Source organism: Hyaena hyaena, unplaced genomic scaffold (assembly GCF_003009895.1).
Source record: "Hyaena hyaena isolate Hyena2069 unplaced genomic scaffold, ASM300989v1 scaffold_47, whole genome shotgun sequence".
Lineage (NCBI taxonomy): Eukaryota > Metazoa > Chordata > Mammalia > Carnivora > Hyaenidae > Hyaena > Hyaena hyaena.
The window spans coordinates 2,902,774-2,917,396 of record NW_024080679.1 but is presented as its reverse complement, the minus strand read 5'-3'; the positions used below and the strand labels follow the sequence as shown (position 1 = coordinate 2,917,396).

Below are 14,623 nucleotides of genomic sequence, written 5' to 3'. Positions count from 1 at the left end.
CGTGGATGCTTCATAGTCCTCCCTCTGCGGCGTTTTCGGTCCGGCATCTCTTACTATAAACCACTTCCCTGTCTTCCTGTCGTGCTGTAAATAAAACCGCGACCGTGCGTACACGGACGTTAGGAAGATCAGTACACGGGCGGGTTGCGGCAGGCTGGGGGTGCTCAGTTAGCTCAGTTAGGCTAGGGGGTGTCTGCAGGAGGCTTTGAACGGGAGGAGGTTGATCAAAGTCAGGTGAGGCTCCAGAATGGAGGGTTTGCAAGTAAAGCAGCCCGGAGAGCGAGCCGGGGACCAGCCCCGAGCCCTGTGACCTCACATTTTAAACTGGGCAGCCTGGCCAGCTACACATAAAAGGCTACAAGACTTGATTCTTCAAAGGGCCACGGTTTTGTTGCGAGGTCAAGTCTCAGGTCGGAAGCCCTTTTCTTCTCTTTTTCTCTTTCTGTTTCTCCCTCCCCAGGGCTTATACAGAAAGAAACACACATGCACATGCACACACACACACACACACACACACACGGGCTCAGATTCTCCGGGTTGGAATTTCTCTTTGATATTGGCCCTGGTCTGAGGGGGGATTGTTACTAACATTTCATTACATGTGCTCGTAGATTTGGTAGGCTTGTCGGAACGGTTCAGCCGTTTCCAAATTAAACAAATAACTTTAAAGCTGTGTAATTTTCCAGAATATAGATAATCTAAAAGTAGTGGGATGCTGAACCCTCCCCCACACCTTTTTTTTTCCTTCCTTTATTTTTAACTCCCTGAGTAAGGGTCTTCTAAATGCATTGAGGTTGGTGGAAGAGAGACCTAAAAAAGAAAACTGCATTTACAAATTCTTTCTGAATATTCATGAAACCTAATTTTGCAGTGAAAAAAATGACTGGTTTCTGGGTTTTCAGTTATATAACATTTTTCCAGCAAATAACGGAATATGCGGTATTTCACTGTAAACAGTTTTGAGACCATGCTAAATGCAGTAACGCCCTAAGGGTCACAGTTAGTGAACTATTTTCTAATTGTGACAGATTTGCATTTACATTAGGAAAAGCCACAAGTCAGTTTGATGCCTTTTTGGAAGAAAAGCTCCAGGAGCAGAGTGGGTTTTTTCGTTTTTTTTTTTTTTTTAATTTTGTTTGTACTGAGAGAAAAGACGTGAAGTTCAGATGCTTACTTAACTGTTTCTCACAGTTTTAATTTTTGTCAAAGTAATACATGCACATAGATTTGAAAGATCCAGCTCTGTTTTCTAGGCCTCATCCCCGTGGGCAGTTAATTTCTACTCTTTGATCTGGTCCTTCTGTCACTGCTTCTCTCGTTTCTAAGTGATACACTTTGCTGCTGACTTGGGGTTTCTTCCATTTTAGATATTACCTCCTGACTGTTCTGATGGCGGTTACGAGCCTGGATTGTGGCTCCGCGCCCATCCTCTGACACTTACTGGACCTAGGTCCTTGAGCAAGACACTGAAACTTTCTCTGCCTGGTACATGAGACAGGAATAATAATAATAGTAGTAGTAATAGTAATAATGGCCCCGGGCCTGCCCTTAATGTTACAGAGCAGAGCCTAGGCAGGACTACAGATGGAGACTAGATGGCTAAATATTTAAAAGACTTGGTGAAATATTTAAAAGGTATATTTAAATATTTAAAAGGTATATACCATATACCTAAATATTTAAAAGGTTTAAATCAAGCTGCATCTTCGGTCTCGTCCCTGTCCCCACCCAGGGCCTCGACGCCCACCTCCTCAAGGCCCGAAGGCTGAAGGCGCCCGGGTCCTCAGAGCCGCCCTGTGAACTGAGGTGGCCAGTGGAGGCCGAGCTGGACCTCCTGAGCTCAGGCTTCCCCGGGTGGCTGGGGTCCCCGCCCAGCGCAGTTGTCTCCAACTTCTCTCACCCCTAACTTTTGTGACGGGAGATTTCCAGGCCTTTGTAAACCTATCCCTTCTGCGCAGCTGAGAGTCAGGGAGGTCTGGCGCCCCAGGGCCGAGCCTGTGGTCTTCATACGCACGCCATCCCCCCGCCTCCCGCCTCCCACTCTTTCCCGTAATTCCTGTTCACTCAGCCAGTTTCCAAAATTAAAGAAAAAAAATAACAAAACTCCTAAGAGACCAAAGAGAAAAAAACAAATCTCTGTGGTTTGGTACTTTAGATAAATGATTGTCTAAAGCGCAAGCCCAGGGCTTTTTTTTTGGTCTGGAGACAGAGGTGCTGAGTCCCCCACTAGCTGTTGAGGGGATTGAGGAGTAAACCCCATACACTTGTTTCTTGCACTTTTTACCTTTTTGGTGTTCTTCTTTTTTTAAATTTTAAGTTAAACTTTATTTATTTTGAGAAAGATACAGAGAGCAGGCGGGGGAGGGGCAGAGAGAGAGGGAGAGAGAGAATGCCAAGCAGGCTCTGTGCTGCCAGCGCAGAGCCAGGGGTGGGGGCTTGATCTTATGACACTGGGATCATGACCTGAGCCAGAATCAAGAGTCAGACATTCATCTGAGCCACCCAGGCGCCCCTTAAATTTTTGGTGGTAACTTGGCTGTGGTGTGGACTGTTTTCATGTGATGCGCTCGGCCATTTGAAGTGGAGGGTTCTCAGGTTTTGCAAATAAAACATCCAAGATGCCCAGATAAACAGTGGAACATACTTCTACGAGAAGATGAATCATTGTTTATCTGAAGTTCACATGTAACTGGCATCCTATATTTTATCTGGCAGCCCTGTGCTGGCCCATGCAGTCCGAGACTTTGCTCCCTTCATCTTGGGAGATATTCCTGTAGTTTTTCTTTGGTAACATCGACTCTTTGTTTTCTTTCTCTTTCTTTCTTTTTTTAATGTTTTATTTTTGAGAGACGGAGAGAGACAGAGCATGAACAGGGGAGGGGCAGAGAGAGAGGGAGATGCAGGATCCGAAGCAGGCTCCAGGCTCCGCGCTGTCAAGCACAGAGCCACACACGGAGCCCAAACTCCTGAGCCATGAGATCATGACCTGAGCCGAAGTTGCGTGCTCAACTGAGCCACCCAGGCACTCCAACTTTTTTTTCTCTTTCTGAGATGCGCTTCATAAATGTTGGACCAACTGGATTGAACTTTTAATGTTTATTTATTTTTGAGAGAAACAGACAGACAGACAGAATGAGCGGGCTAGGGGCAGAGAGACAGAAACAGGATCAGAGGCAAGCTCCAGGCTCTGAGCTGTCAGGACAGAGCCCGACATGAGGCTCGAGCTCTCAGTCCACAAGATCATGACCTGAGCCACCCAGGCGCCCCCAGATTGAACTTTTAATGTTCGTGCCTTGTCCCTTTTATTGTCTGGATCTCCTTCTGGGAAACACCCTCGTTTCCTTGACTTGACTTACGTATTTATTTTTACCCATTTTAGCTTTTGTTGCAGTCATTTACTATTTCTAAAAGTTCCTTGATCCTTTGGCTGCTTGTTATCCATAATTTCCTGTTCTTTTCTCCTCCGAGGGTTCTCTCTGTGTATATGTTCTTCCATCTTTCTAGCGTTTCTTTCCTCTTGTTTTTTCATTCCTGCTCCACCTGCTCCATGAGACCTGCTGTTTGGGGCGGGGAGCGGCTCCTTGATTAGTCCTGGAGCCGGACGCTTCATTGCAGGATCCCACTAGTCAGCATCTGGAATCTTCTCCCTGGAGCTTTTGTTCCGTAGGAGACTCGTCCATTCTCCTGCCTGGGGCATAAACGTGGCTGCTGGCATTGGGGATGGAGGAAACGAAAGGCCACAGGCCAGGCTTTCTGTCTCCTACCTCTCGACGGGGTGCTCTGAACCCCGAGCCTGCGCCAGGGCTTAGATGACCATGCCCTCCCTCGGCTCTCCCCGCTTGCAGGGGGGCGGCGGATTGTACACGGGCTCTTTATCCCCTCCTTGGACCCACTCCTCCTTCCACATGAGGCTCCTCCTTCCCCAAGTCCAAGGCCTGAGCTCCTTTGAAGTTCCCCAGCACTGAAGCCCCGTCTCCGTGGCAGCCTCCTGCATGACCTGGGGTGTAACTCTGTGACCCTGCTGAGCCGGCTGCCCCTCCGCTGCCCTCTTCCTTCGCCTAAAACTCCGTTGGTGTCTTATGCTGGGTGTGGCTCTCTTCTCGCTGTCCTTTCCTCACGGGCCTATGACGGAGGTGTGTTTCGGTCAGGATGTTATTTGGAGCTAGAGGTCACCCGTGTGCAGTATGCGGTGCGGGGTTTTCAGTGTGGCCATCTCCACGGTCACTTGGAGGACTTTCCATTCCCCGGAGAGAAGCTCTGTACCCTTTGGCTGCCCTTCCCCGAGTCTCCCGGCACCCCCAGCCCTAAGCAGCTATGAGAGACTTTTTGTCTATTTTTATCTTCTTAAAAACAATTTCACTGTCATTTCTGTAGGAATTCAGGAGGGACGGGAAAGACAGTCATGAATCCAGTCAACATTCTTTCGTGGGAAGCTCTCACCTTGCAGCAAATTATTAATATACAAAAGCACTCTGCCCCCTTCGCTGCTTCTGTATTCCAAGGGTTGACTAAAGCACACTCTCTGACAGACAGAGGAATTTTACTCCATATTTTCTCTTTCTCTCTTTCCCTCTTTTTTATTTCCTCGTTTAGTGTCTCTGCTTGACCTGAGCTTGGATCTTTTGGAACTGGGAATCGCTCAGCCCAGATCAGTTGCCTTCGTGTCCTTTTGGCTTCCAGGACTTTTCCGGGGACTGAGGCGTGGCCGTGGAGGGGAGCTGACCCGGAACTGCAAGGTCAGCCTTTCAGTCCGGGCCCCTGAGCGTCTTGTGGGTCAAGGAAACGGACGCCCCGTGCTTGTGAAAGTAACTACTTCCGGTCACTTAGTAATTTTTACCCCCAAGATCCTTTTTAAGTAATCTCTACACCCAACGTGGGGCTTGAACTCGTGACCCTGAGATCAAGAGCCAGCCTGGTGCCCGCCAGTGCCCAGGCACTGAGTAGCTCTTCCTCACATACGTCATGTTCAGGGAGCACCTGCTCTTGGGAGAGCATTGCAGACGGGCAGTTGGAGAGCATGGACTGAACCAGTTAGGGCGAGACGACAGACGCGCTAACAGCACACCTGTCGGGACGATGACCAGCACGCCGGCAAGAACAGGGTCACAAGGCCGCATGACCTGAGGGACCGTCCCGAGTGGACGCTGCCCTCTTCCGGGGGTGTCTGCCCGGAGCCCTTGCCGCCTTGTGGCCCTGCCTTCACAGCCACCGGACCCTGGTGTTCTTTCCCACCTCCACGGCCGCCTCCCTTCCTCTTTCTCCGAAGAAGGGGCACCCGCCCCGCTCTCCAGAGAACCGGAGGACTGTGGCTGGAGCACTCCGCAATGTGATGTGGCTCCGTTAGCCTCCTGCTGCTTTGACTCTCCTCTGAGCCCTGTCTGTCTGTCCATTCCTGTTCTTCTCTAGCTTCTCTTGGAGTGTTCCATTCCTCTGGCCGGGGCTCCTGGCCAGGGCGGGATTGTGCTGAGGGCTCCTGGTGTGGCTCTCCTCCGTTGCATCCTGTTGTGGCTGCTCATGCCGGTGCTCGGCCCTCCGTGGGGCCCAGTGTGTGAGTCAGAGCCTGGTGTGGCGTCAGTCAGTGTGTGAACGTGGGCTCGGGGCGTGGGTCGGGCCGAGGTTGGGCAAGGAGTGGTGGAGATCGCACACTGTCCTTGGCCGTGCTTGGCTGGGAAGACGGAGTTTCGAAACGGGGAGAAAGGGTTATGGGACAAGCAGAGAGACCTGCCGAGGTGTTTTGCTTTGGGAGTTGAAATTTTGCTGCATTTTGAGAGGAAACTGTACCTTTTCCATGTATGAACTTCAGGTGACCCTAGCAATGGCTGATGGTAGGACTGGGGGCACCTCCACATTAGGAGACAGGCCAGGCAGTCTGAAGTGAAGTAAGAGGTAATAAGGCCACAGTTTGTAAAGTGCCTTCCGTTTCCTCCCACCAAACCATCCTCACCTCCAGCCTTCTTCGCTTTCTGACCTGGAAAACATTTATTCAGTTTACCTTTTTTTTTCTGTTTTGTTTTACTCTTTGAACAAATCAATGAAGAAGAAGAAAATAGCATTTTTTAATATTAAAAAATGTTTATTTTGAGAGAGCGAGGGAACAAGGACAGAGAGAGAGGAGAGAGAGAATCCCAAGCAGGCTCCAGGCTGTCAGCACAGAGCCTGATGCAGGGCCTGATCTCATGAAGCACGAGATCATTACCTGAGCCGAGATCAAGGGTTGGATGCTCAACTGATAGCCAGCCACCCAGACGCCCCTAAGACAGCATTTTCAATTAAAAAAAAATTTTTTTTAGTGTTTATTTTTGAGACAGAGAGAGACAGAACGTGAGCGGGGGAGGGGCAGAGAGAGGGGGGACACAGAATCTGAAATAGGCTCCAGGCTCTGAGCTGTCAGCACAGAGTCTGATACGGGACTCGAACTCACGAACTGCGAGATCATGACCTGAGCCGAAGTCAGGCGCTTAACCGACTGAACCACCCAGGAGCCCCTTCAATTTTTTTTAAGTTTATTTATTTATTTTGAGAGACAGTGTGAGCTTTAGTAGGAGAGGGGGAGAGAGGGGAGGAAAGAAAGAATCCCAAGCAGGCTCCATGTTGTCAGGGTGGAGTCCGATCTGGGACGTGAACTCACAAACTGTGAGATCATGACCTGAGCCAAAATCAAGAGTTGGACCCACCGAGCCACCCAGGTGCTCCCTGAAAATAGCATCTAAATGCCGATGCATTTGTGCTCTCCATATATTATTTATTTTCATTTATACAACAGCTCAGTGCCATGGCTGTTATTCCTAGTTCCCATTTTGAAAATGATGAAGTTGAAGCTCTTCTTTCCGAAAACCTTGAGGAATGGGTTCTGATGCGTGGCTAACGGAGGGGTGCGTGTGCCAGGAGGACTCTAGGCCATGAAGCGGCATGGCCCAGAAGGTTCTCGCTAGGCTGCAGAGGAGTGTGGGTGGACCTTGGCTGGGTAAGGTGTGCGCTGTCAGCCCAGCGAGCGTGGCTGGGGCTTGGCAGGGGATTGGAGGAGTTTTCATAGAGGGGAGCAATAGATCTGATCCCAGCAGAGTTTAGAAAGATTAATCTGGGAGTTCTGAACGGGGATGGGGGCGTGGAGAGACCGGGGGGGGGGGATGAGATGGCCCCCAAGTGGAAGATAAGAGGCTCATAGAGAGAGGGGTGTCACGTTAACGAGGAAAATGCAGGATTTGGTGAGCGAGAAGCAGAGGGGATGGTCCGAAGTTGAGTCTGAGGGGTAAGCGGTATTGGGAGAGGGGGACAGTGATAGAGTGATGTTGAGGAGTAGATGGGAAACTCCGTGGAAGATGCTTGGAGCCGTTGCAGGTGTCCCATCAGAAATATCCCCCAGGCTCTTTAACTGGGTACCTCAGGGAGAAACAGACATTAGGTTTGAACCTCTCTGAAGTGAGAGGCACCCCCCCCGCCCTCCGCAGGTCTTTAGTTAGTAATAGTAGGTAGTAGGTTTTGCTCCTATTATTTTTATATACTCTTCACGTAAAAATTATTTAGTTAAGATGGTAAGTTTTATAGGGCGCCTGGGTGGCTCAGTCGGTTAAGTGTCACAGTCTCACAGTTCATGGGTTCGAACCCCGCGTCGGACTCTGTGCTGACGACTCAGAGCCTAGAGCCTGCTTCACATTCTGTGTCTCCCTCTCTCTCTGCCCCTCCCCACCCCTCCTCAAAAATAAACAAACATTAAAAAAAAAAAAGATGGTCAATTTTGTGTTATGTGTATTTTACCACAATTTCACAATTAAAAAAAATTAAATGTATACTTTGTTGTTTTCCTGTGTATGGGCCATTCCTTACATATGTATAATTGGGAAATTATTCCAAGGAAAGGGCATAGAGTAGTTGGCATTAACGAACATTAAATTTTGGAACAGCAAACCCCATTTATACTGCTATCGTGGAAGGAAAGACCGGCCTTGTTAGAAAATACCTAAAGCATGGTGAGGGGCGTAAATAGTTTATTTATTTCCATGTGACCTGAGCAACCGAACCTTTATTTAGGGGAGACCTATTTTTTTTTTATAGGGTGTTGTTTTATAGATTACATTATCAGTGACCCACTTGTCATGTTACTTGCCATTACACAAAAAGAGACCCCAAATACATCATTTAACGTCTCTGGCCACGACTGGGGCCGGCTGTGGTAGTGGAAGATCATCTCAGTCATTTTTTGTGCAAAGAGCATGGAATATGCCAACTTTGGGGAATTCTTTTTCCTCTTTCCCTTCTTTCCTTCCTTCCTTTCTTTTTTTTGTTTTAAAGATTTTATTTTTTAAGGAATCTCTATACCCAACGTGGGGGCTCGAACTCACAACTCAAGATTAAGAGTCCCAGGCCTCACCATCTGCACCACCAGGCACCCCTGGAAATTCTGTTTCTGATAAACTTTGGTTTAGAAGTTGCTAAGTCATTTTGATTAGTCCGTGGCTGACCTTGAGGCAGCTTCTTGGTAAGAGGATAGAAGGGAAAATTAATCTCCACATGTAGAGAGCTGTTACGTAAACGCTTTGGGAACCGGCATTGTTTGGAAGGTCAGGTGTGGAGGTTACCCGTTTTCGGCTCATCCCAGCCCCCTCTTTACATTGTAATGCCCTCCCACCCTCTTAGCTGGCTCTTCCTTATCTCTGTCTTACTCGCTTTTAAAAATGCTAACTGAAGTCCCTGGTTTCTTTAGATTTCCTCTGTTTCTACCAGGTGCCCTGTTCTGTCCCCACGTCCCATCCAGGACATCACATTACATTCAGTCATCACATCTCCTTAGTCCTCTTGGCTGTGATGCTTTCTCAGGCTTCCCTGGTTTTTCACGATCCTACGGTGTCCTGAGTAGTGGTCAGGTGTTTTGTGGACCGTCTAGCAATTGGCATTTGTCCAGTGTTTTTCTCGTGATGAGCCTGGGGTAGCGTGTTTCTGGGGTAGATAAGGTGCTGTTCTCATCACATCAAGGGGACATGCTCTACATGTGAGTCATCACTGATGTTGACCTTGGTCACCTGGCCCAGAGAGTGTTTTTCAGGCTTTTCCCCTTAAAGGTACTCATTTCTTTCCCCTTTCCATTCTGTCCTCTTTAGAAGAAAGTCACGTAAGGAGTGAGGGGTTATTCTTCACCTCTGTAAGGACGGGGAGCAACTACATAAGTTATTGGGAAATTTCCTCTGTACAGGACATTTGTCTGCTTTCTCCCATTTATATTTTCAATTATTTCATTTCATTTCCTTTCATTTCCTTTCAGAGTGAGAGTGCAAGCAGGGGAGAGGGGTGGAGGGAGAGGGAGAGGTCATGACTTGAGCCGACATCAAGAGTCGGATGCTCAACCGACTGAACCACCCAGGCACCCCTGTTTTCAATCATTTCTATCATTCTGGACTCAGGGGTTTTTAATGTTATACTTTGGTTTATTATCCAGTACCGCTTTACTTGTTGCTCAAATTGTTACAGGCTTTGGCCATTGGGAGCTTTTTCAGGTGACCTTGTTCCTTCGATGTGCCCCTATCAGTGTAGTTGTTTTGTTTGGGGCACTTTCATTCTTACTGGGAATCCCAAGGTCCTCCAGGCCCCTCATGTGCATTTCCTGCCTGATCCCAGAATCAGTTATTTCTCCAGGCTTTTCTCCTTTTAGTGGAAAATGGTGTCAGAAACCAAGAACCATGTGCTGGATGTCCCCACCAAAGGTGGTCTTTTGGTCTTTGCCAGGCATCTGCCCTTGACTGTGCTCCCCTTCTCAAATGACTCACTTTCCTCTTTTTCCTGTTGAGCCTTTCAGTAAGCCTGCCCAGATTTGGTTGGTGTAGCTTCAGAATTTAGGAGACTGCGTCGAAACAAAATCATTACATTTTGGATGGGGGATTAAGCTGCTTTTTTATGTGGTCTGAGATCCGGTATCAACACTACCTAGAAATCTGGCTAACAGGATTGAATTTGGGTTGATGGTATTTTTGGTCTGCAATTTGTATCCTTTAGCATAGTTCCCAAGAATTTTTACAGATTTGTGAACCTTAGGGAGGTTGTTAAGAACTCATTAAAAGTAAATTTTGAGCATTTGGTTTAATGAAGGCAAAATAAGTCGATGCAATCAAACGGACTTGGGAACTCGAGATTTGCATTTGTCTTTCCCAATTTACAGTCTAGCTTCGATGACAGAGAGTGCCAAGGATAGTGACGGAGTTAAATGAAGGGGATTAAAGTAAAGCATAGATGCCCGGAATAATATAAGATTCATATCTTCAGGATGTAATTTCTATGTTTGTCCTTTATGGGATACCCTATATGAAAACCACTTCCGTGTTGAGTGTGGGTCTTGAAACAGATTACTTTCTTTTCTTTTCTTCTCTTCACATTACATTAATTATTGGTGGTTTTTCTTTTTTGTAAGTAGATTCCATGCCCAGCGTCAAGTTCAATGGGGACTTGAACTCACAACCCTGAGGACAAGGCCTGAGCTTACACCGAGAGTCGGATGCTTTACCGACTAAGCCACCCAGGCTCCCAGTTGAGTTTTCTTTATTAACTGAGACTCCAGACTTAAGAGTTTTGTATCATTCTTGGAGCTCCCGTGGGGAGGGCTCTGCAGATTCAGAGAAGGCTCAGCTCTCAGATCTGACCTTCTCCAGGGGCCCACCCATCTTCAGAGGACAGAGCTGCTGTTCATGGGAAGGGGTACAAACTCTGAGTGCTGTGTGATGATTTGATGATGGTCACGTTCTCCCTACATATCTAAGTGCCAGCCCTCCCCAATTCCCTGGGGGTGCATGCAGGTACTGTTCACCCCGGCGTTTAGGTGGAGAACTTCCTGACACGAAGAAGTCAGAGCAGAGGGAGGGTGGGTATGCAAGGGGTGTGGTGTGCATGTTGTGGAGCTGGGACAGTAAATGCTCATTCTTTCCCCTCGGGCTTTGTTAATAGGAACGGATGTGTCTCGGGGCTGTAGTAGGAGTGGGTTTTGTACGCTCTTGTGTATCACTATCAGCTAAGCGACAAAGCATGTAGGTTGTTACGTTATTTCCTAGAGCGGCAGAAAGTGGTAAGTAGGATGTTCATCATGTCCCTCCGTGCGTCTGTTCACCCTTCATCGGCCACCTCCTTCTCTCACAACTGGTAAGGAAACCATATGGGCCAAGTGTAAACTTTGTAATAATCAATAACATAGAGATGGGGATGTAGTAAGTTACTTTTTTGCCACTTTAGGCATTTGCTAATACATATTTATAAAGTCGAGAGACAGACGCACCTGAGGTAACTCTGATGCATCATGGCGGCAGCAAAACTCAGTATATAGTCTTTTGGGAAATCGTTGTGGGACCTTCGGTCAGATCAGAATTTGGGGATCTCCTGCGTTCCTCTTTTCAGAGACTCAGAATATTCATTAGCATGGTGACTAGTTGTCAGCCAAAAGGAAATCTGTTCAGTGTAGAGAAGTCCAGCTTTTCCTGTGTGTACATGCTTCAGCCTCGCATTTATGAAAAGCCTAATAAGATCCTATGGAAGTTGTGTGTGTTTCACAGTGTGCAAAGGTGCCCCAGGGTTTTTGAGGTTTTCCCAGAGAAGGTGAGTGTCAGTGTCAGGGACGTAGCACAGACAGGACGCGGAGGGAACATGAGGGTGTGGACTTGGTCCTGCAGTGGGGGGGCCAGGCGGGGAACCGGCAGTTTAGGGTAGAATTAGGGCTTAGTGTGCAGATGCCAGAGCTGCGTGAATGCACGATGGTCCGGACCACGGGAGCTGCCTTGCTTGCCCTTCGAACAGAGGTCGCTGCAGAGTCTGATGGGACCCAGGGGCAGGAGGGGAGAGCAGGAGACCCATGAGAGGAAGGATGGCCAGTCGGGGAAGGAAATCCTGCCGCAAGGCCACGGGCAGTGGGAAAGGCCACGGGCAATGGAACGGGTACAAGGCAACAGGGGCCGGGAACGGACTGTTGTACGTTATATGGGGTGTTTTCTCGCTGTGAGGCACTTGCTTGAATTCATTTAGTAGCTACACGCGATTAAATGATAGCACGTGTCTTCACCAAATTTTGAACTTATTATAACTTACAGAAAAGTTGCAAAAATAGCACCAAAAGTTCCCCAGCTTTCCCTAACCACCTGGCAGAATCAGAACACTAACCAAAGCTCAACAGTTACCACTGATGCACTGGCCATTACAGGCTGTCCTCCGATTTGAGCAGCTTTGGGACTGACTGTGGGGGACAAGATGGGCACAGTTTTCTTCCTCCAGCCTTTCCTGTACCTTCAGAATTGTGTTTGCCCGTTAACTTCAGCGAGTTCTTTTCTTCCCTTCGTCTCCTGCATGCCGATGCTACTTACTGTGACGTAGTCGGGTTCTTTCTTAGAGTTGCTCTTTCATTTTGGGGCTCCCATTATTCCTGGTTGCCTTCCCCACCTCCATTTACATACCGTAAAGTTCTTTGGGATTTAAAAAAAATTTTTTAGTATTTAATTTTGAGAGACAGGGCACGAGCAGAGGAGGGGCAGAAAGAGAGAGGGAGACACAGAATCTGAAGCAGGTTCCAGGCTCTGAGCTGTCAGCACAGAGCCTGACATGGGCCTTGAACCCACGAACCGCAAGATCATGACCCGAGCCGAAGTCGACGCTCAACCGACTAAGCCACCCAGGTGCCCCAAGTTCTCTGGGTTTTAACAAACGCATAGAAGTGTGTATCCACCCCCAAAATTGTGACACAGAATAGTTTCTTCACCCCAATTCCTTCCCGTGGCCTGGATTGTAGCAGTGGTATCCGGCAGGGGCCAGAGGAGCAGAATTTGCCTTGCCGTCGAGTACTGGACCAGAGGTGGCATGCCATGGGTCCCGGGCACTGAGGGTGGGCTCCGGCTAAGGTTAGGGGAGGTCTCTTCATGCCAGTAGGTGGAGGTGACAGGCGTGACCCAAGAGCATGGGAGAGGGGCAGCACGCTCGCCGTGGAGATGGGGGCCGGTTTGCAGCGGCCGGCCGTGGGGGATGGGGACGGTCAGAGGACAGGAGGGGGTGGGAAGAGGTCTCCCCTGGCACCTGCTGTCTCTGAAGCCGACTGCAGGGAGAAGAAGGCACAGAGCAGGGAAGGGGGAAGGTGAGGAACCGCCTCTGTCCTCTGACAGCGTGGGAGCCAGCAATGTGGAAGAGAGCGTCGTGGAGCCAAGTGAGACGGGTGGAGGGTCGGGTAAAGAGCAGGCATCCCCCTCTGCCCCGGAGATTCTTCGGCCCACTGGAGAGGCCTTGGTGGGACAAGCAAAGGAGTCCTTCATGGCTGAGCTTTGAGCGCTTGGATCTAAGGGTGACCTTCTTTAGGGGGGTGATGTGGGATGTAGACCAAGGATTGCAGGTGGGGCTTTGCAAGGGCTGAGGTTTGTAGGGGCCCTTTGCTTATGTCGGGGGACGACCCCTGGCCACTTCTGCAGGGCTGGGGAGAGTGGACGGGCCCGGGGAGCAGGGAGGCACCTGTTTGCAGAGCCTTGAGGGCAGTGTGGGTGTGCAGGGAAAGCTGCTCTCTTATCCCTGTATCTCCCAAGGTGGTGCCCTGATTAAGTGGTGCTGTGTTTATGTTTCCAGAAGGGTTTTGAACTTTCACATCAGTTCTGTTTCCAATCAGGAGCATCTAGTATTAGCGGAAGAAAGAAACATACTTCCTTGGCCAAAGGATCTGCGTACTGAGAATCGATACAAGGATCATATTGAGATTAATATGAGGATTTAGTGAAACAATTAAGCATCTATTCTGGATGAATAGCAACCATATTTACTAATTTCTTGTTAATTCCTCCAGAATTAACAAAACCCATATTCTGTTTTTTTCACCCTCTGTGTAAAGTGGCTTTTCACACACTACGTGGTGCCCTGGTATAGGTTGTGTAGAAAATGGAAGTTCTCCTACCCTTGGGGGGCAGCGCGGGGACATAACCAGACCCGCAACCAGTGCAGAAAGGCGGGAGGTGGTGATTCCCATGGTTCCCACTTCCACTGGAAAGGGGCTGTGGCTGGAAAGGAACCTGTAGACCTACCAGGTGCTCTGACTTATTGGTTTTTTTTTTAATGTTTTTATTTATTTCTGAGAGAGAGAGAGAGAGAGAGAGAGAGAGAGACAGTGTGAGCAGGGGAGGGCCCGAGAAAGAGGGAGATAGAGAATCTGAAGCAGGCTCCAGGCTCTGAGCTGTCAGCACAGAGCCCGACGCAGGGCTCAAACCCACGAACCGTGAGATCATGACCTGAGCCGAAGTCGGACGCTTACCCGACGGAGCCACCCAGGTGCCCCACTCTGGCTTATTGTTAAGATTCATCAGGGTCTGATGAGTGTGGAGGACAAAGATAAAGTGAACATTTTTCTTTAGCATTTTGTCACTTGCGTGGAGCCTTCAAATGGCCTATAATTCTTTTTTTTTTTTGAAGTTAGATTATCTTTATTAGTAGATGACACAATCTTAAACATAGAAAATCTTAAAGAATAACAGCAACAGAAAATGATCAAAACCAGTAAATGAGTTCAGTGTAGTTACAGGATATAAGATCAATTTTTTTTTTTTTTTTTTACAAATAGTTTATTGTCAAATTAGTTTCTACATAACACTCAGTGCTCATCCCCAAAGTGCCCTCCTTCATGCCCATCCCCCCC

The 14,623-nt window shown here is 48.5% G+C and overlaps 1 protein-coding gene across 10 annotated transcripts in view; it reads left to right on the top strand.

Annotated features, from left to right (window-relative positions):
* The window catches only part of ZNF532 (zinc finger protein 532), a 107,139-nt gene that overhangs the window by 25,446 nt on the left and 67,070 nt on the right, over positions 1-14,623 (top strand). The window lies entirely within an intron of this gene.